This window comes from Piliocolobus tephrosceles, unplaced genomic scaffold (assembly GCF_002776525.5).
Source record: "Piliocolobus tephrosceles isolate RC106 unplaced genomic scaffold, ASM277652v3 unscaffolded_1160, whole genome shotgun sequence".
In the NCBI taxonomy this organism is placed as follows: Eukaryota; Metazoa; Chordata; class Mammalia; order Primates; family Cercopithecidae; genus Piliocolobus; species Piliocolobus tephrosceles.
Genome location: NW_022292755.1, coordinates 263306 through 284914, shown reverse-complemented (window position 1 = coordinate 284914; position 21609 = coordinate 263306). Strand labels below are relative to the sequence as shown.

At 39.7% G+C, this 21609-nt stretch overlaps 1 pseudogene; it reads left to right on the top strand.

Annotated features, from left to right (window-relative positions):
- The first annotated feature begins 4338 nt into the window (after positions 1-4338).
- The window catches only part of LOC111529638, a 64560-nt pseudogene continuing 47289 nt past the window's right edge, over positions 4339-21609 (top strand).

The following is a 21609-nucleotide window of genomic DNA, read 5'->3' as shown; positions in this document are numbered from 1 at the left end:
GAGATATACTTTTCTTCTCAAACAGGAATGGAAAATCGCATTTGGAGAAAAAGCAACCAGGGGACATTCGGGAGTATATGAAAGGCTATGGTGAAAAAGGAACTAACTTCAGACAAAAACTGGAAAGCAGTTTTCTGTGAAACTGCTTTGTGATAGATATGTCTATTCATTTCACATGGATAAAACTTTCATTCTATTATGCAGTTTTGAAAGACTGCCATGGACGGATTCCTGAAGGGACGTTCAGCAAGACATTCAGGGGTATGGTAAAAAGGGAGTCATCTTCAGATAAAAACTGGAGAGAAGCAGTCTGAGAAAGTTCTTTGAGATGTGTGTATAACAGTCAGTGATTTTTACCTCTTTTCTCATAAGGCAGTGATTGAACACTGTCCCTGTAAAACTGAAAAAGTGACATTTTGCAGTGCATTGAAGACTAAGGCGAAAAGTCAAATATCCTGAAATAAAACCCAGAAAGAAGGATTCCAAGAAACTGCACTCTGACGTGTACATTCATTTCAGAAAGTTAAAGTTTATACTATGTTGCCCCATTTGGAAACTCTGTCTTTGAAGAATCTGTGAAAGGATATTAAGTGGTGCCCGGATCATTGTGGTGAGAAAGAAATGCCTTCTGATGAAAACTGGACAGAATCTTTGGGAGTAACAGCTTTGTAATGTGTGTACACATAAAATAGAATTAAATCATTCTTTGGATTGAGCAGTTTGAACTCACTGTTTCTGTGGAACCTGAGAAAGGACATTTGCGATCGTTCTTAATAATAGTATGCTGAAAAAGAAATACCCTCTGATAAAAAACACAAGAAAACTTTCTGTGAAACTGTTCTTTGTCACTTGAAGTCCACTGGCACAGTTAAGCTTCGGTTTCCATTGAGCAGTATTCTAACACTGTTTTTTTTTTTAGTCTGCAAAGTGATATGTTGGAGTGCTCTGAGGCTTTCAGTGAAAAAGGAGACATCTTAAGATACTTACTGGAGAGAAGATTTCCAAGGAGCTGCTTTGTGATATGTGCATTCCACTCACAGGGTTATATTTCTTTTCTCCTAGAAGACTGGGGAATCCTGTTTGGAGAAAAAGCTACAAGGTGACATTCGGGATTATAGGGCCTGCTATGGTGAAAAAGTAAATATCATCAGCCAAAAAAGGGAAAGAAGCTTTCTGTGAAAATGCTTTGTGGTAGATATGTCTATTCTCCTGCCATAGTTAAAGCTTTTTTCTATTAACCTGTTTTGAAACTGCTTAATGTGGAGGAATATTAGGGAAACATTCAGGCCTGTGGGGAAACAGAAGATATCGTCACATAAAAACTGGAGAGCAACTTTGTAAGAAACTGCTTGGTGATGTGTGCATTCCACTCAGGGAATTATACCTATTTTCTCATTAGGCAATTTTTGAATGCTGCTCCTGGAAAACTGAAAAAGTGATAATATGCAGCGAATTAAAGACTTTGCGAAATGTGAAATATCGTGAATTAATATCAGGAAAGTAGCACTCTAAGAAACTCCTTTCTGACGTGTGCATTCATTTCACAGAGTTAAAGGTAACACTACATTACCCAGTTTGGAAGGTCTGTCTTTGAGGAATTTGCGAAGGGATATTAAGTGTATCACCTGTTCTTGTGGTGAGAAAGGAAACGCCTTCTGATGAAAACTGCAGAGAAGTTTTCAGAGCAACTGCTTTGTGATGTGTGTAATCGTCTCATAGAGTTAAATCGTTTTTTGGCTTGAGCAGTTTGCAATTCTGTTTCTGTGGAACCTGAGCAGAGACATTTGGGAATGCTCTCAAGAATAAGTGAAAAAGAAACACCTTCCAATAAAAAAGAAGACGAAATACTCTCTGATACTGCTCTAGGTCATGTGAATACAAATATCACAGTTAAGCTTCTGTTTTCATTGAGCAGTATTCTAACACTCTTTTAGGGGAGTCAGCTAAGGGATACTCGGGAGCGCTTTGAGGCTTACAGTGAAAACAAAAACATCTTCAGAAAGATACTGGAGAGAAGATATCTGAGGAGATGTTTTGTGACGCGTGAATTCCACTCATAGGGTTATAATTTTTTTCTCATAGAGTATTGCAGAATCCTGTTTGGAGAAAACGCTTCCAGGGGACATTTGAGAGTATATGGATGGCTATGGTGAAAGAGGAAGTATACTCAGACAAATACTGGAAAGAAGATTTCTGTGACACTGCTATGTGATAGATATGGCTACTCATGTCACATAGAGAAAATTTTCATTATATTACACAGGTTTGAATCTGCGTCATGGGCAGATTCACGAAGGGACATTTGGTAGCACATTCCGGTTACGGTGCAAAAGGAGATATCGTCAGACGAAAACTGAGAGAAGCTTTCTGAGAAACTGCTTTGTGGTGTGTGCATTCCACTGAGGGATTTATACCTCTTTCATCATAAGGAAGTGTTTAAACAACGTTCTTCTGGAAGTGAAAAAGTGATGTTTGGCGGCGTGTTGAAAACTATCATGAAAAGTGAAATATCCTGAAATAAAACCCAGAAAGAAGCGTTCCAAGAGAATGCTCTCTAACGTGTGCATTCATTTCAGATAGTTAAAGCTTACACTGCATTGCCTAGTTTGGAAGCTCTGTCTTTGAGGAATCTTTCATGTGTTATTAAAATGGGCCCCTGGGCTTTTGGTGAGTTTGCATATGACTTCCGCTAAAAACTGGAGAGAAGCTTGTGGACCAACTGCTTTGTGATGTGTGTATTCATCTCGTAAAGTTATAACATTCTTTGGATTGAGCAGTTTGAAATCACTGTTTCTGTGGAACCTGAGAAAGAACATTTGGGAACGCCCCCAGGAATATGCTGAAAAAGAAATATCCTCTGATAGAAACCAGAAAGAAACATTCTGGGAAACTGCTCCAGGTCACATCAAGCCCACTCGCACAGTTAAGCTTCCGTTTTCATTGAGCAGTATCGTAACACTGTTTTACGTGAGTCAGCTAAGGGATAATCGGGAGTGCTTTGAGGCTAATGGTGAAAACGGAAATATCTTCAGATAGATACTCGAGACGAGATTGCTGAAGAAATGCTTTGTGACTACGCATTTCCCACACAGAGTTATACCTCTCTTCTCATAGGGTTTTATGGAATCCCGCTGGGAGTAATAGCTACCGGGGACCTTCAAGAGTATATTTACTGCTATAGTGGAAAAGGAAATATCGTCAGACAAAAACTGGAAAGAAACTTTCTGTGAAACTGCTTTGGGACAGATATGTCTATGCATCTCATATAGATGAAACTGTTTTTCTATTACACAGTTTTGAAACTGCATCATGGACAGATTCATGAAAGGACATTCTGGAGCACATAGGTGATGGTGGAGAAATAGGAAATATCTTCAGATAACAATTGGAGAAAAACTTTCTGAGAAACTGCCTTGTGATGTCTGCATTCCACTCAGGGAGATATACCTCTTTTCCCATAAGGCAGTCTTTGAACACTGTTCCTGTAAAATTGAAAAAAAAAATACTTTGCAGCATTTTGAAAACTCTGGCGAAAATTGAAATATCTGGAAATAAAACCCAGAACAAAGCATTCCAGGAAACTGCTCTCTGATGTGCACACTCATTTCAGAGTGTTAAGGTTACAATAAGTCACCCGGTTTGGAAACTTCATCTTTGAGGAAATTGTGAAGGGATATTAAGTGACACCCAGAGGCTTGTGGTGAGAAAGGAAACGTCTTCCGATGAAAACTGGAGAGAAATTTTTGGAACAACTGCTTTGTGATGTGTGTATTCATCTCATAGAGATAAATAGTTCTTTGGATTGAGCAGTTTTAAATCACTCTTTCTGTGATACCTGAGAAAGGACATTTGGGAACGCTCTTAATAATATGCTGAAAAAGAAATACCATCCGATAAACACCAGAAGGAAACTGTCTGTGACACTTCTCTAGGTCGCTTGAATTCCACTTGCACAGTTAAGCTTCTGTTTTCATTGAGCAGTATTCTAACAATGTTTTAGGTTAATCAGCTAAGGGATACTCGTGAGCGATTTCAGGCTTCTGGTGAAACGGAAATATCTTTAGAGAGATAATGGAGGAAGATTTCCGAGGAGCGGCCTTGCGACATGTGCATCTCTACTCACAGAGATATGCTTTTCTTCAGACGAATGATGTTAAACCCCGTTTGGAGAAAATGCAACCAGTGGATCTTCTGGAATATATGAAAGGAAATGGTGAAAAAGGAACTATCCTCAGAGAATAACTGGAAAAATGCTTCCTGTAAAAATGCTTTGTGATAGATATATCTATTCGTTTCACTTGGATAAAACTATCTATTACGCAGATTTGTAACTGCGTCATGGACGGATTCACAAAGCGACTTTCGGCAGGACATTTGTTGTACGGTGAAAAGGGAGTTATTGTCAGATACAAACTGGAGAGAAGCTGTCTGAGAAAGTGCTTTGAGATGTGTGCATTCCACTCAGGGATTTATACCTCTTTTCTAACAAGGCAGTGTTTGAGCACTGTTCCTGTAAAACTGAAAAAGTGACATTTTGCAGCACAATGAAGACTATGGTGAAAAGCGAAATATCCTGAAATAATACAGAAAAAGAAGCATTCCAAGAAATTGCACTCTGACATGTGCACTCATTTTAGAGAGTTAAAGTTTACACTTCGTTGCCCCGTTTGGAGAGCCTATCTTTGAAGAATCTGTGACGGGATATTAAGTGGCGTCTAGAGGCTTGTGGTGTGAAAGGAAATGCCTTCTGATGAAAACTGTAGAGAACCTTGTGGAGTAACTGCTTTGTATAGTGTGTACGCATCCCATAGAATTAAGTCATTTGTTGGACTCACTGTTTCTGTGGAATGCTCCTAAAAATATACTGAAAAAGAAATACCCTCCATTAAAAAACAAAAGAAAACCTTCTACGAAACTACTCTTTGTCACGTGAAGTCCACTCACACAGTTAATCTTTTGTTTTCATTGAGCAGTATTCTAACCTGTTTTTGTTTAGTCTGTGAAGTGATATGCTGGAGTGCTGTGAGGATTTCGGTGAAAAAGTAAACATCTTCAGATACATACCAGAGAGATTTCCGAGGAGCTCTTTTGTGACATGTGCATTCCACTCACAGGGTTATCCTTTTTTTCTCCTAGAAGATTGGGGACTCTCATTTGGAGAAAGAGCTACAAGGGGACATTCGGGAATACAGGTATTCCTATGGCGAAATAGGAAATATCATTAGACAAAACTGAAAAGAAGCTTTCTGAAACTGCGTTTTGGTATATATGTCTATTCACCTCCCACAGATAAAACTTTTTTCTATTACACAGTTTTGAAGCTACGTAATGGACAGAAATGCGAAGGGACATTAGGGAGCACATTCAGGCCTGTGGCAAAATAGGAGATATCTTCACATAAAAAATGCAGAGAATCTTTCTGAGAAATTGCTTTGTGATGTGTGCATTCCACTCAGGGAATATTACCTCCTTCTCATAAGGCACTTTTGGAACACTGTTCCTGTAATGCTGAAAAAGGGATATTTTGCAGCAAATTGAAGACTTTGCTGAAATGTTAAATAGGCTGAATTAAAACCAGGAAGGATGCGTTCTATGAAATTCCTCTCTGATGTGTGTATTCGTTTCAGACAGTTAAAGCTTACACTATGTTGCCCAGTTTAGAAGCTCTGTCTTTGAGAAATTTGTGAAAGGATATTTAGTGGTTCCCCTGGGCTGGTGGTGAGAAGGAAATGTCTTCCGATGGAAACTGCAGAGAATCTTTCAGAGCAACTGCGTTGTGATGTGTGTAATAATATCATAGTGTTAAATCATACTTTGGAATGAGCATTTTGATATCTCTGTTTCTGTGGAACCTCAGCAAGGACATGTGGGAACGCTCTCAAGAATATGTGAAAAAGAAATACCCTCCAATAAAAAAGAGAAGTGATATTACCCTAGGTCACATGAATTCCACTCGCACAGTTCAGCTTTTGTTTTCATAGGGCAGTATTCTAACACTCTTTTAGGTGAGTCAGCTAAGCGATACTAGGGAGCGCTTTCAGGCTTACTGTGAAAACGAAAATATCTTCAGACTGATACTGGAGAGAAGATGCATGTGGAGATGCTTTGTGACGTGTGAATTCCGTTCATAGAGTTATAGTTTTCTTCTCATAGAGTATTGCAGAATCCCAGTTGTAGAAAACCCTACCTGGGAACATTCGAGAGTATATGGACGGTTATGGTGAAAAAGGAATTATACTCAGACAAAAACTGGAAAGAAGCTTTCTGTGAAACTGCTTTGTGTTAGATATGTCTATTTATTTCACATGGATAAAACTTTCTTACCATTACACAGTTTTAAAAGTCTGCCATGGACGAATTCATGAAGGGACATATAGCAGTACAGGCAGGACTATTGTGAAATGCGAATTAACTTCAGATGCAAACTGGAGAGAAAGTGTCTGAGAAAGTGCTTTGAGATGTGTGCATTCCACTCAGGGATTTATACCTCTTTTCTCATAAGGCAGTGTTTGAACACTGTTCCTGTAAAACTGAAACTGTGGTATTTTGCATGTATTGAAGACTATGATGAGAATGAAATATCCTGAAATAAAACCCAGAAAGAGGTATTCCATGAAACTGCGCTCTGACGTGTGCATTCATTTCAGAGAGTTTAAGTTTACAGTGTGTTGTCCCGTTTGGTAACTCTGTCTTTGAGGAATCTGGGAAGGGATATTAAGTGATTCCCCTGGGCTTGTGGTGGGAAAGGAAACGTCTTCCGATGAAAACTGCAGGGAAGCTCTCAGATCAACTGCTTTGTGATGTTTGTAATCATCACATAGAGTTAAATCATTATTTGGAATGAGCAGTTTGATATCTCTCTTTCTGAGGAACCCGAGCCAGGACATTTGGGAATGCTCTAAAGAATATGTGACAAACAAATAGCCTCCAAAAAAAAAAAAAAAAAAAGAGAAGGGAACACTCTATGATAATGCTCTAGGTCATGTGAATTCCACTCGCACAGTTAAGCTTCTGTTTTCATTGAGCAGTATTATAACTCTGTTTTATGTGAGTCAGCTAAGGGATACTCGAGAGCATTTTGAGGCTTATGGTGAAAAGGAGAATACTTCAAACAGATACTGAATAAAAGATATCTGAGGAGCTCCTTTGTGATGTGAGAATTCCACTCCTAGGGTTATAGTTTTCTTCTCTTAGAGTATTGTGGAATCCCATTTGGAGAAAACGCTATAGGGGACATTTGAGAGTATATGGACGGCTGTATTCATAAAGGATATATACTCAGAAAAAACCTGGAAAGAAACTTTTGTGAAACTGCTGTGTGATAGATATGTCTATTCATCTCACATAGAGAAAATTTTCTTTATATTACGCAGTTTTGAAACTGTGTCATGGACAGATTCGGAAAGGAATATTTGGGAGCACATTCAGGCATGTGATGTAAAAGGAGATATCATCAGACAAAAACTGCAGAGAAGATTTCAGAGAAACTCCATTGTGGTGTGTGCATTCCACTGAGGGATTTATACCTCTTTCGTCATAAGGCAGTGTTTGAAAAAGGTTCTTCCGAAAGTGAAAAAGTGATATTTTGCAACGCGTTGAAAACTATCATGTAAAGTGAAATATCCTGAAATAAAACCCAGAAAGAAGCGTTCCAAGAAAATGCTCTCTAACATTTACTTTCATTTCAGACAGTTAAAGGTTACACTACATTACCAAGTTTGGAATCTCTGTCATTGAGGAATCCTTGAGGTGTTATTAAGAGGCGCCCCTGGGCTTGTGGTGAGTAAGGAAACTACCTCCAATGAAAACTGGAAGGAAGCTTTCAGAGCAGCTGCTTTGTGATGTGTGTATTCATCTCGTAGCGTTACATCATTCTTTGGATTGAGCAGTTTGAAATCACTGTTTCTGTGGAACCTGAGAAAGAACATTTGGGAACGCTCTTAAGAATATGCTGAAAAAGGAATATCTTCCAAAAAAAAAAAACAGTAGGAAACATTCTGTGAAACCACTCCGGGTCATATCAAGTCCATTCGCAGAGTTAAGCTACCGTTTTCATTGAGCAGTATCCTAACACTATTTTTTTTAGTCTGTGAAGTGATATGCTGGAGTGTTCTGAGGCTTTTGGTGAAAAGGAAAACATCTTCAGATAGATACTGGAGAGAAGATTTCCGAGGAGCTCTTTTGTGACTTTTGCATTCCACTCACAAGTTTATCTTTTTTTGATCCAAGAAGATTGGGTAATCCCATTTGGAGAAAAAGCTACAAGGGGACATTCGGGAATATAGGAACTGCTATGGTGAAAAAGGAAATATCATCAGACGAAAACTGGAAAGAAGTTTTCTGTGAAACTGCGTTGTGGTAGATGTCTATTCACCTCCCATAGATAAAAGTTTTCTCTATTACACAGTTTCAAAACTACGTAAAGGACAGAAATGTGAAGGGACATGAGGGAGCACTTCAGGCCTGTGGCGAAATAGGAGATAGCTTCACATGAAAACTGAAGAGAAGCGTTCTGAGAAACTGCTTTGTGATGTGTGCATTCCACTCAGGGAATTTTAACTCTTTTCTCATAAGGCACTTTTTGAACACTGTTCCTGTAAAACTGAAAAACGGATATTTTGCAGCCAATTGAAGACTTTGGCGAAATGTGTAATAGCTTGAATTAAAAACAGGAAAGAAGAATTCGAAGGAACTCCTCTCCAACGTGTGCATTCGTTTCAGAGAGGTAAAGCTTACACTACATTGCTCAGTTTGGAAGCTCTGCCTTTGAGCAATTTGTGAAGGGATATTAACTGGTTCCCTTGGGCTTGCCGTGAGAAAGGAAACGTTTTCCGATGAAAACTGCAGAGAAGTTTTCAGAACAAATGCTTTGTGATGTGTAATCATCTCATAGAGTTAAATCATTGTTTGAATTGAGCAGTTTGATATCTCTGTTTCTGTGGAACCTGAGCAAGGACATTTGGGAACACCCTCAAGAATATGTGAAAAAGAAACACCCTCCAATAAAAAAGAGAAGAAAACACTCTTTGATACTATTCTAGGTCATGTGAATTCCACTAGCACACTTAAGCTTCTGTTTTCATTGAGCAGTATTCTAACACTGTTTTAGGTGAGTTTCCTAAGGGATACTCGGGAGCGCTTTGTGGCTTTCAGTGAAAACGACAATATCGTCAGACAGATATTGGAGAGAAAATATCTGAGGAGCTGATTTGTGACGTGTGAATTCCACTCTTTGAGTTATAGTTTTCTTCTCATACAGTATTGCAGAATCCCGTTTGGAGAAAATGCTACAGGGGACATTCAAGAATATATCAACGGCTACAGTGAAAAAGGAAATATACTCAGAAAAAAACTGGAAAGTTTTCTGTGAAACTGCTATGTGATAGATATGTCTATACATCTCACATAGAGAAAATTTTCTGTATATTACGCAGTTTTGAAACTGCGTCATGAAGAGATTCTTGAAGGGACATTTGGGAGCACATTCAGGCATACGGTGTAAAAGGAGATATCGTCAGACAAAAACTGGAGACAAGCTTTCTGAGTAACCGCTTTGTGGTGTGTGCATTCCACCGAGGGAGTTATACCTCTTTCATCGTCAGGCAGTGTTTGAACAAGGTTCTTCTGAAAGTGAAAAAGTTATACTTTGCAGCACATTGAAAAGTGTCATGAAAAGTGAAATACCCTGAAATAAAACCCAGAAAGAAACGTTCCAAGAAAATGCTCTCCAACATGTGCATTCATTTCAGAGAGTTAAGGTTTAGACTACATTGCCCAGTTTGGAAACTCTGTCTTTCAGGAATATTTGAGGTGTTATTAAGAAGCACCCCTGGGCTTGTGGTGAGTAAGGAAACCACTTCTGATGAAAACTGGAGAGAAGCTCGCCGAGCAACTGCTTTGTGATGTTTGCATTCATCTCTTAAATTTACATCATTCTTTGAGTTGAGCAGTTTGAAATCAATGTTTCTGTGGAAACTGAGAAAGAACATTTGTGAATGCTCTTAAGAATATGCTGAGAAAGAAATATCCACTGATAGAAACCAGAATGAAACCTTCTGTGAAACTGCTCCAGGTCATATCAAATCCACTTGCACAGTTAAGCTTCCGTTTTCATTGAGCAGTATCCTAACACTGTTTTAAGTGATTCAGCTAAGGGATAATCGGGAGCGCTTTGAGGCTAACAGTGAAAACCGGAATATCTTCAGATATATACTCCAGAGGAGACTGATGTAGAAATGCTTTATGACGTATGCATTTCAGACACAGAGTTGAAGTTTTCTTCGCATAGAGGTTTATGGAATCCCATTGAGAGAAATAGCAACCGGGGACATTCTGGCGTATATTTACTGCTATGGTGGACAAGGAAATATCCTCAAACAAAAACTGGAAGGAAACTTTCTGTGAAACTGCTTTGTGACCGATATGTCTATTAATCTCACATAGATGAAAGTGTCTTTCTATTCCGCAGTTTTGAAACTGCATCATGGACGGATTCGTGAAGGAACATTCGAGAGCACGTAGAGGCTGGTGTGGAAATAGGGGTTATCTTCAGAAAACAATTGGAGAGAAACTTTCTGAGAAACTGCTTTGTGATGTCTGCACTCCACTCAGGGATTTAGACCTCTTTTCTCACAAGGCAGTGTTTGAACACTGTTCCTGTAAAAGTGAAAAAGAGATATTTTGCAATGTATTGAAGGTTATGGCGAAAATCAAAATATCAGGACATAAAACCCAGAAAAAAGCGTTTCAAGAAACTGCTCTCTGATGTGTACATTCATTTCAGAGTGTTAAAGCTGACACTAAGACACCCAGTTTGGAACTCTGTCTTTGTAGAAATTCTGAAGTGATATTAAGTGACACCCAAAGGCTTGTGGTGAGAAAGGAAACATCTTTCATTGAAAACTGAATAGAAACTTTCATAGCAACTCCTTTGTAATGTGTGTATTCATCTCATAGAGTGAAATCGTTCTTTGGATTGATCAGTTTTAAATTGCTGTTTCTGTGACACCAGAGAAACAACATTTGGGAAAGCTTTTAATAACATGCTGAAAAGGAAATACCATCCAATAAAAGCCAGAAGGAAATTGTCTGTGAAACTTCTATAGTTCCCTTGAATTCCACTCTCACAGTAAAGCCTCTGTTTTCATTGAGCAGTATTCTAACAATGTTTTAGGTTAATCAGCTAAGGGATACTCAGGATCGACTTGAGGCTTCTGGTGAAAACGTAAATATTTTTTGATAGATACTGGAGGAAGATTTCCGTGGAGCGGCCTTGTGACCTGTGCATTCCACTCACAGAGATATACTTTTCTTCTCATGGAGGAATGGGAAATCCCGTTTGAAGAAAAAGTGACCAGGTGACATTCTGGAGTATATGAAAGGCTATGGTGAAAAAGGAAGTATCCTCAGACAAAAACTGGAAAGAAGCTTTCTGTGGAAGTGCTTTGTGATAGATATGTCTATTCATTTCACATGGATAGAACTTTCTTTCTATTACACAGTATTGAAACTGCATCATGGACAGATTCGTGAAGCGACGTTCGGCAGGACATTCAGGTGTACTGTGAAAACGGAGCTATCCTCAGATAAAAACTGGAGAGGAGCTGTCTGAGAAATTGCTTTGAGATGCATGCATTCCACTCAGGGATTTATAACTCTTTTCTCATAAGGCAGTGTTTGAACACTGTTCATGTAAAACTGAAAAAGTGACATTTTGCAGTGAATTGAAAACTATGGCGAAAAGTCAAATATCCTGAAATAAAACCCAGAAAGAAGGAGTCCAAGGAACTGCACTCTGACGTGTGCAATCATTTCAGAAAATTTACATTTACATTTCGTTGCCCCATTCAAGAACTCTGTCTTTGAAGAATCTGTGAAGGGATATTAAGTGACGCCCAGAGTCTTGTGGTTATAAAGCAAACGCCTTTCAATGAAAACTGGACAGAATCCTTTGGAGCAACTGCGTTGTAATGTGTGTACGCATCTCAAAAAATTAAATCTTCCTTTGGATTGAGCAGTTTGAAGTCACTGTCTCTGTAGAACCTGAGAAAGGACATTTGGGAACGCTCTTAAGAATATGCTGAAAAAGAAATACCCTCTGATAAAACACAGAAGAAAACTGTCTTTGAAACTGCTGTTTGTCACATGAAGTCCACTCGCACAGTTAAGCTTTGGTTTTCATTGAGCAGTATTCAAGCACTGTTCTTGTTTAGTTTCTGAAGTTATATGCTGGAGCACTCTGAGGTTTTTGGTGAAAAAGGAAACATATTCAGATACATACCGGAGAGAACATTGCCGAGGAGCTGCTTTGTGACATATGCATTCCACTCACAGGGTTATACCTCTATTCTCTAAGCAGATTGGGGAATCCCATTTGGAGGAAAAGCTACAAGGGGACATTCGAAAATATGTGGTCTGCTGTGGTGAAAAAGGAAAAATCATCAGACAAAAACTGGAAAGATGTTTTCTATGGAACTGCGTTGTGATAGATATGTCTACTCACCTCCCATAGAGAAAGCTTTTTCAATTATGCAATTTTGAAACAGTGTAATGGACAGAAACGCGAAGGGACATTAGGGAGCACATTCAGGCCTGTGGGGAAATAGGAGATATCTTCACATAAAAACTGGAGAGAAGTTTCTGAGAAACTGCTTTGTGATGTGCGCATTCCACTCAGGGAATTATACCTCTTTTCTCTTAAGGCACTTTTTGAACACTGTTCTTGTAAAACTGAAAAAGGGATATTTTGCAGTGAATTGAAGACTTTGGCGAAAAGTGAAATATCCTGAATTAAAACCAGAAAGGAAGTGTTCTAGGAAACTCCTCTCTGACGTGTGCATTTGTTTCAGAAAGTTAAAGCTTACACTACGTTAACCATTTTGGAAGCTCTGTCTTTGAGGAATTTGTGAAGGGATATTAAGTGCTTCCCCTGGGCTTCTGGAGAGAAAGGAAACGTCTTCCAATGAAAACTGCAGAGAATCATTCAGAGCAACTGCTTTGTGATGTGTGCAGTCATCTCATAGCCTTAAATCATTGTTTGCTTTGAGCAGTTTGATATCTCTGCTTCTGTGATACCTGAGCAGAGACATTTGGGAACGCTCTCAAGAATATGTGAAGAAGAAATACCCAGGGGTGTGGATCAAGATGGCTGAATAGGAACAGCTCCAGTCTCCAACTCCCAGTGCGAGTGACACAGAAGACCAGTGATTTCTGCATTTTCAACTGAGGTACTGGGGTCATCTCACTAGGGAGTGCCGGAGAATTGGTCCTGGTCAGCTGCTGCAGCCCGAACAGTGAGAGCTGAAGCAGGGCGAGGTATCACCTCACCTGGGAAGTGCAAGCGGGAAGGAAATCCCTTTTCCTAGTCAGGGAAACTGAGACACTCAACACCTGGAAAATAGGATAAGTCCCACACCAATACTGCACTTTAAGCAAACTGGCACACCAGGAGATTATATCCCACACTTGGCCTGGAAGGTCTCACAGCCACGGAGCCTCCCTCATTGCTAGCACAGCAGTCTGTGATCTAACCACAAGGCAGAAGTGAGCCTGGGAGAGGGCGCACGCCATTGATGAGGTTTTAGTAGGTAAACAAAGCTGTTGGGAAGTTCGAACTGGGTGGAGCTCATAGCAGCTCAAGGAAACCTACCTGTCTCTCTAGACTCCACCTCTGGGGACAGGGCACAGCTAAACAACAACAACAAAAAAGCATCAGAAACCTCTGCAGATGAAAAGGACTCTGTCTGACAGCTTTGAAGAGAGCAGTGGATCTCCCCACACGGAAGTTGAGATCTGAGAAGGGACAGACTGCCTGCTCAAGTGGGTCCCTGGCCCCTGAGTTCCTAACTGGGAGACATCCACCACTAAGGGCAGTCTGACACCCCACATGACACAGGGTGGAGAACACTCCTGAGAGGAAGCGTCCAAAGTAAGAATCAGACAGGTACACTCGCTGTTCAGCAATATTCTACCTTCTGTAACCTCTGCTGCTGATACCCAGGCAAACAGGATCTGGAGTAGACTTCAAGTAATCTTCAACAGACCTGCAGCTGAGGGTCCTGACTGTTAGAAGGAAAACTATCAAACAGGAAGGACACCTATACCAAAACCCCAAGAGTACGTCACCATCATCAAAGAACAGAGACAGATAAAACCACAAAGATGGGGAAAAAGCAGGGCAGAAAAGCTGGAAATCAAAAAATAAGAGTGCATCTCCCCCTGCAACAGAGCGCAGCTCATCGCCAGCAACGGAACAAAGCTGGTCAGAGAATAACTTTGACGAGATGAGAGAAGAAGTCTTCAGTCCATCAAAACTCTCAGAGCTAAAGGAGGAACTATGTACCCAGCGCAAAGAAACAAAAACTCTTGAAAAAAGAGTGGAAAAATTGACAGCTAGAATAATTAATGCAGAGAAGGTCATAAACGAAACGACAGAGATGAAAACCATGACACCAGAAATACATGACAGATGCACAAGCTTCAGTAAGAAACTCGATCAACTGAAAGAAAGAGTATCAGCGATTGAGAATCAAATGAATGAAACAAAGGGAGAAGAGAAACCAAAAGAAAAAAGAAGAAAAAGAAATGAAAAAAGCCTGCAAGAAGTAAGGGATTATGTAAAAAGAACAAATCTACGTCTGATTGAGGTTCCTGAAAGTGAGGGGGAAAATGGAACCAAGTTGGAAAACACTCTTCAGGATATCATCCAGGAGAACTTCCCCAACTTAGTAGAGCAGGCCAACATTCAAATTCAGGAAATACAGAGAATGCCACAAAGATACTCCTCGAGAAGTGCAACTCCAAGACACATAATTGCCAGATTCACCAAAGTTGAAATGAAGGAAAAAATCTTAAGGGCAGCTGGAGAGAAAGGTCGGGTTACACACAAAGGGAAGCCCATCAGACTAACAGGAGATCTCTCGGCAGAAACTCTACAAGCCAGAAGAGAGAAGAGAGTGGGGGCCAATATTCTACATTCCTAAAGAAAAGAATTTTAAACCAAGAATTTCATATCCAGCCAAACTAATTTTCATAAGTGAAGGAGAAATAAAATCCTTTACAGAGAAGCAAATGCTTAGAGATTTTGTCACCACCAGGCCTGCCTTACAAGAGACCCTGAAGGAAGCCCTAAACATGGAAAGGAACAACTGGAACCAGCCATTGCAAAAACATGGCAAAATGTAAAGACCATCGAGGCTAGGAAGAAACTGCATCAACTAATGAGCAAAATAACCAGTTAATATCATAATGGCAGGATCAAGTTCACACATAACAATATTAACTTTAAATGTTAATGGACTAAATGCTCCAATTAAAAGACACAGACTGGCAAACTGGATAAAGAGTCAAGACCCATCAATCTGCTGTATTCAGGAGACCCATCTCACATGCAGAGACATACATAGGCTCAAAATAAAGGGATGGAGGAAGATCTACCAAGCACATGGAGATCAAAAAAAGCAGGGGTTGCAATCCTAGTCTCTGATAAAATAGACTTCAAACCATCAAAGATCAAAAGAGACAAAGAAGGCCATTACATAATGGTAAAGGGATCAATTCAACAGGAAGAGCTAACTATTCTAAATATATATGCACCCAATACAGGAGCACCCAGATTCATAAAGCAAGTCCTTAGAGACTTACAAAGAGACTTAGACTCCCATACAATAGTAATGGGAGACATCAACACTCAGCTGTCAACATTATACAGAAAGTTAACAAGGATATCCAAGAATTGAACTCATCTCTGCACCAAGCGGACCTAAGAGACATCTATAGAACTCTCCACCCCAAATCGACAGAATATACATTCTTCTCAGCACCACATCACACTTATTCCAAAATTGACCACATAATTGAAAGTAAAGCACTCCTCAGCAAATGTAAAAGAACAGAAATTATAACAAACTGTCTCTCAGACCACAGTGCAATCAATCTAGAACTCAGGACTAAGAAACGCAATCCAAACTGCTCAACTACAAGGAAACTGAACAACCTGCTCCTGAATGACTACTGGGTACATAACGAAATGAAGGCAGAAATAAAGATGTTCTTTGAAACCAATGAGAACAAAGATACAACATACCAGAATCTCTGGGACACATTTAAAGCAGTGTGTTGAGGGAAATTTATAGCACTAAATGCCTGTAAGAGAAAGCTGGAAAGATCTAAAATTGACATTTTAATGTCACAATTAAAAGAACTAGAGAGGCAAGAGCAAACACATTGAAAAGCTAGCAGAATGCAAGAAATAACTAAGATCAGAGCAGAACTGAAGGAGATAGAGACACAAAAAACCCTCCAAAATATCAATGAATCCAGCAGTTGGTTTTTTTGAAAAGATCAACAAAATTGACAGACCGCTAGCAAGACTAATAAAGAAGAAAAGAGAGAAGAATCAAATAGACCAAATAAAAAATGATAAAGGGGATATCACCACTGAAACCACAGAAATACAAAGTACCATCAGAGAATACTATAAACACCTCTACGCAAATCAACTAGAAAATCTAGAAGGAATGGATAATTTCCTGGACACTTACACTCTTCCAAGATTAAACCATGAAGAAGTTAAATCCCTAAATAGACCAATAGCAGGCTCTGAAATTGATGCAATAATTAGTAGCCTACCAACCAAAAAAATTCCAGGACCAGATGGATTCACAGCTGAATTCTACCAGAGGTACAAGGAGGAGCTGGTACCATTCCTTCCGAAACTATTCCAATCAATATAAAAAGAGGGAATCCTCCATAACTCATTTTATGAGGCCAACATCATCCTGATACCAAAGCCTGGCAGGGACACAACAAAAAAAGAGAATTTTAGACCAATATCCCTGATAAACATCGATGCAAAAATCCTCAATAAAACACTGGCAAACCGGATTCAGCAGCACATCAACAAGCTTATACACCATGATCAAGTGGGCTTCATCCCTGGGGTGCAAGGCTGGTTCAACATTCACAAATCAATAAACGTAATCATGCCTATAAGCAGAACCAAAGACAAGAACCACATGATCATCTCACTAGATGCAGAAAAGGCTTTTGACAAAATTCAACAGCCCTTCATGCTAAAAACGCTCAATAAATTCTGTATGGTTGGAATGTACCTCAAAATAATAAGAGCTCTTTATGACAAACCCACAGCCAGTATCATACTGAATGGGCAAAAACTGGAAAAATTCCCTTTGAAAACTGGCACAAGACGGGGATGCCCTCTCTCATTGCTCCTATTCTACATACTGCTGGAAGATCTGGGTAGGGCAATCAGGGAAGAGAAAGAAATCAAGGGTATTCAGTTAGGAAAAGAAAAAGCCAAATAGTCCCTGTTTACAGATGACATGATTGTATATTTAGAAAACCCCATTGTCTCAGCCCAAAATCTCCTCAACCTGATAAGCAACTTCAGCAAAGTCTCAGGATGGAAAATTAATGTGCAAAAATCACACATTCTTATACAACAGTAACAGACCAACAGAGAGCCAAATCATGAATGAACTTCCATTCACAATTGCTTCAAAGAGAACAAAATACCTAGGAATCCAACTTACAAGGGATGTAAAGGACCTCTTCAAGGAGAACTACAAACCACTGTTCAGTGAAATAAAAGAGGACACAAACAAATGAAAGAACCTACCATGCTCATGGATAGGAAGAACCAATATCGTGAAAATGGCCATACTGCCCAAGGTTATTTATACATTCATTGCCATTCCCATCAAGCTACAAATCAGTTTCTTCACAGAATTGGAAAAAATCTGCTTTAAAGTTCATATGGAACCAAAAAGGAGCCTGCATTGCGAAGACAATCCTTAGTCAAAAGAACAAAGCCGGAGGCATCACGCTACCTGACCTCAAACTATACTACAAGGCTATAGTAACCAAAACAGCGTGGTACTGGTTCATATGGAACCAAAAAAGAGCCCGCATTGCCAAGACAATTGTAAGTCAAAAGAAAAAAGCTGGAGGCGTCACACTACCTGACCTCAAACTATACTACAAGGCTACAGTAACCAAAACAACATGGTACTGGTACCAAAACAGAGATCTAGACCAATGGAACAGAACGGAGTCCTCAGAAATAATGCCACACATCTACAGCCATCTGATCTTTGACAAACCTGAGAGAAACAAGAAATGGGGAAAGGATTCCCTATTTAATAAATGGTGCTGGGAAAATTGGCTAGCCATAAGTAGAAAGCTGAAACTGGATTGTTTCCTTACTCCTTATACGAAAATTAGTTCAAGATGAATTAGAGACTTAAATGTTAGACCTAATACCCTAAAAACCCTAGAAAAAAATCTAGGTAGTACCATTCCGGAGATAGGCATGGGCAAGGACTTCATGTCTAAAACACCAAAAGCAATGGCAGCAAAAGCCAAAATTCACAAATGGGATCTAATTAAACTAAAGAGCTTCTGCACAGCAAAAGAAACTACCATCAGATTGAACAGGCCACCTACAGAATGGGAGAAAATTTTTGCAATCTACTCATCTGACAGAGGGCTGATATCCAGAACCTATAAAGAACTCAAACAAATTTACAAGAAAAAAACAAACAACCCCAACAAAAAGTGGGCAAAGGATATGAACAGACATTTCTCAAAGGAAGACATTCATACAGCCAACAGACACATGAAAAAATGCTCATCATCACTGGCCATCAGAGAAATGCAAATCAAAACCACAATGAGATACCATCTCAAACCAGTTAGAATGGCAATCATTAAAAAGTCAGGAAACAGCAGGTGTGGAGAGGATGTGGAGAAATAGGAACAGTTTTACACTGTTGTTGGATTGTAAACTAGTTCAACCATTATGGAAAACAGTATGGCAATTCCTCAAGGATCTAGAACTAGATGTACAATATGACCCAGCCATCCCACTACTGGGTATCTATTCAAAGGATTATAAATCGTGCTGTATAAAGACACATACACACGTATGTGTATTGCGGCACTATTCACAGTAAGAAAGACTTGGAATCAATCCAAATGTCCGTCTGTGACAGACTGGATTAAGAAAATGTGGCACATATACACTATGGAATACTATGCAGCCATAAAAAAGGATGAGTTTGCATCCTTTGTAGGGACATGGATGCACCTGGAAACCATCATTCTTAGCAAAGTATCACAAGAACAGAAAACCAAACACCGCATGTTCTCACTCATAGGTGGGAACTGAACTATGAGCTCACTTGGACTAGGGAAGGGGAACATCACACAATGGGGCCTATCATGGGGAGGGGGGAGGGGGGAGGGATTGCATTGGGGAGTTATACCTGATATGAATGATGAATTGATGGGTGCTGACGAGTTGATGGGTGCAGCACACCAACATGGACAACGCATTTTCACAGAAAGCTTCTTTCCCTTTTTTGGCTGATGATATTTCCTTTTTCACCATGGCAGTCTGTATATTCCCGAATTTTGCCTTTTACCTTTTTCTCCAAACGGGATTCCCCAGTCTTCTAGGAGAAAGGAAATATAACCCTGTGAGTGGAATGCACATGTCACAAAGCAGCTCCTTGGAAATCTTATCTCTGGTATGTATCTGAAGATGTCTCCTTTTTCACCGGAAGCCTGAGATCACTCCAACATATCACTTCACAGACTAAAAAAAACAGTGTTAGAATACTGCTCAATGAAATCCAAAGCTTAACTGTGAGAGTGGTCTATACGTGACAAAGAGCAGTTTCACAGACAGTTTTCTTTTGTTTTTTATTGGAAGGTATTTCTTTTTCAGCATATTCTTAAGAGTGTTCCCAAATGTCCTTTCTCAGGTTCCACAGAAACAGTGAGTTCAAACTGCTCAATTCAAAGAATGATTTCATTCTATGATATGCATACACACATTACAAAGGAGTTACTCCCAAAGATTCTGTCCAGTTTTCATCAGAAGGCGTTTCTCTCTCACCACAAGCCTTCGGGCACCACTTAATATCCTTTCACAGATTCTTCAAAGACAGAGTTTCCAAACGGGGCAACATAGTGTAAATTTTAACTTTCTGAAATGAGTGCACACGTCAGAGCACATTTTCTTGGAATCCTTCTTTCTGGGTTTTATTTCTGGATATTTCACCTTTCGCCATAGTCTTTAATGCACTGCAAAATGTCCCTTTTTCAATTTTAAAGAAGCAGTGTTCAAAACTGCCTTATGAGAAAAGAGGCATAAATCCCTGAGTGTTATACACACATCTCAAAGAACTTTCTCAGACAAGTTCTCTCCAGTTTTTATCTGAAGATAACTCCCTTTTCACCGTACACCTGAATGTCTGGCTGAACGTCCCTTTGGGAATCCGTCCATGGCAGACTTTCAGAACTGCATAATAGAAAGAAAGTTTTATCCATGTGAAATGAATAGACATATCTATCACAAAGCAGTTTCACAGAAATCTTTCTCCAGTTTTTGTCTGAGGATAGTTCCCTTTTCACCATAGCCTTTCATATACTCCCAAATGTCCCCTAGTCGCTTTTTCTCCAAACACGATTTCCCATGCCTGTTTGAGAAGAAAAGTATATCTCTGTTAGTAGAATGCACACGTCGCAAGGCCGCACCTCAGAAATCTTCCTCCAGTATCTATCTAAAGATATTTCCGTATTCACCAGAAGCCTCAAATCACTCCCGAATGTCCCTTAGCTGATTAAATTAAGACATTGTTAGAATACTGCTCAATGAAAACAGAAGTTTAATTGTGCGAGTGGAATTCAAGTGATTTAAAGAAGATTCACAGACAGTTTCTGGTGTTTATCAGATGGTATTTCTTTTTTGGGGGGGGAAATGAAGTCTGGCTCTGTTGCTCAGGCTGCAGTGCAGTGGCCGGATCTCAGCTCACTGTAAGCTCCGCCTCCAGGGTTTACACCATTCTAATGCCTCAACCTCCCGTGTAGCTGGGACAGCAGGCGCCCGCCACCTTGCTTGGGTGGTTTTTTGTATTTCTTAGTAGAGACAGGGTTTCACCATATTAGCCAGGATGGTTTTGATCTCCTGACCTTCTGATCCGCCCGTTTCAGCCTCCCAAAGTGCTGGGATAACAGGCTTCAGCCACCATGCCTGGCCCGGGTGGTATTCCTTTTACAGCATATTATTAATAGCGTTCCCAAATGTCCTTTCTCAGGTATCACAGAAACAGCGATTTAAAACTACTCAATCTAAAGAATGATTTAAATATATAAGATGAATATATACATAACAAAGTAGTTGCTCTGATAGTTTCTCTCCAGTTTTCATCAGAAGACGTTTCCTTTTTCACCACAAACTTCAGAGTGTCACTTAATATCCCTTCACAATTTCCTCAAAGACAGAGTTTCCAAACCGGGCGAATTAGTGTCAGCTTTAACATTCTGAAATGAAAGTACACGTCAGAGAACCGTTGCTGGCAACGCTTTTTTCTGGGTTGTATTTCTGGATATTTCAATTTTCCCCATAGTCTTCAATATGCAGCAAAATGTCTCTTTTTCACTTTTACAGGAACAGTGTTCAAACACTGCCTTGTGAGAAAAGAAGTATAACTTCCTGAGTGGAATGCAGACATCACAAAGCAGTTTCTCAGAAACTTTTTCACCAATTATTATCTGAAGATATCTCCTATTTCCCCACCAGCC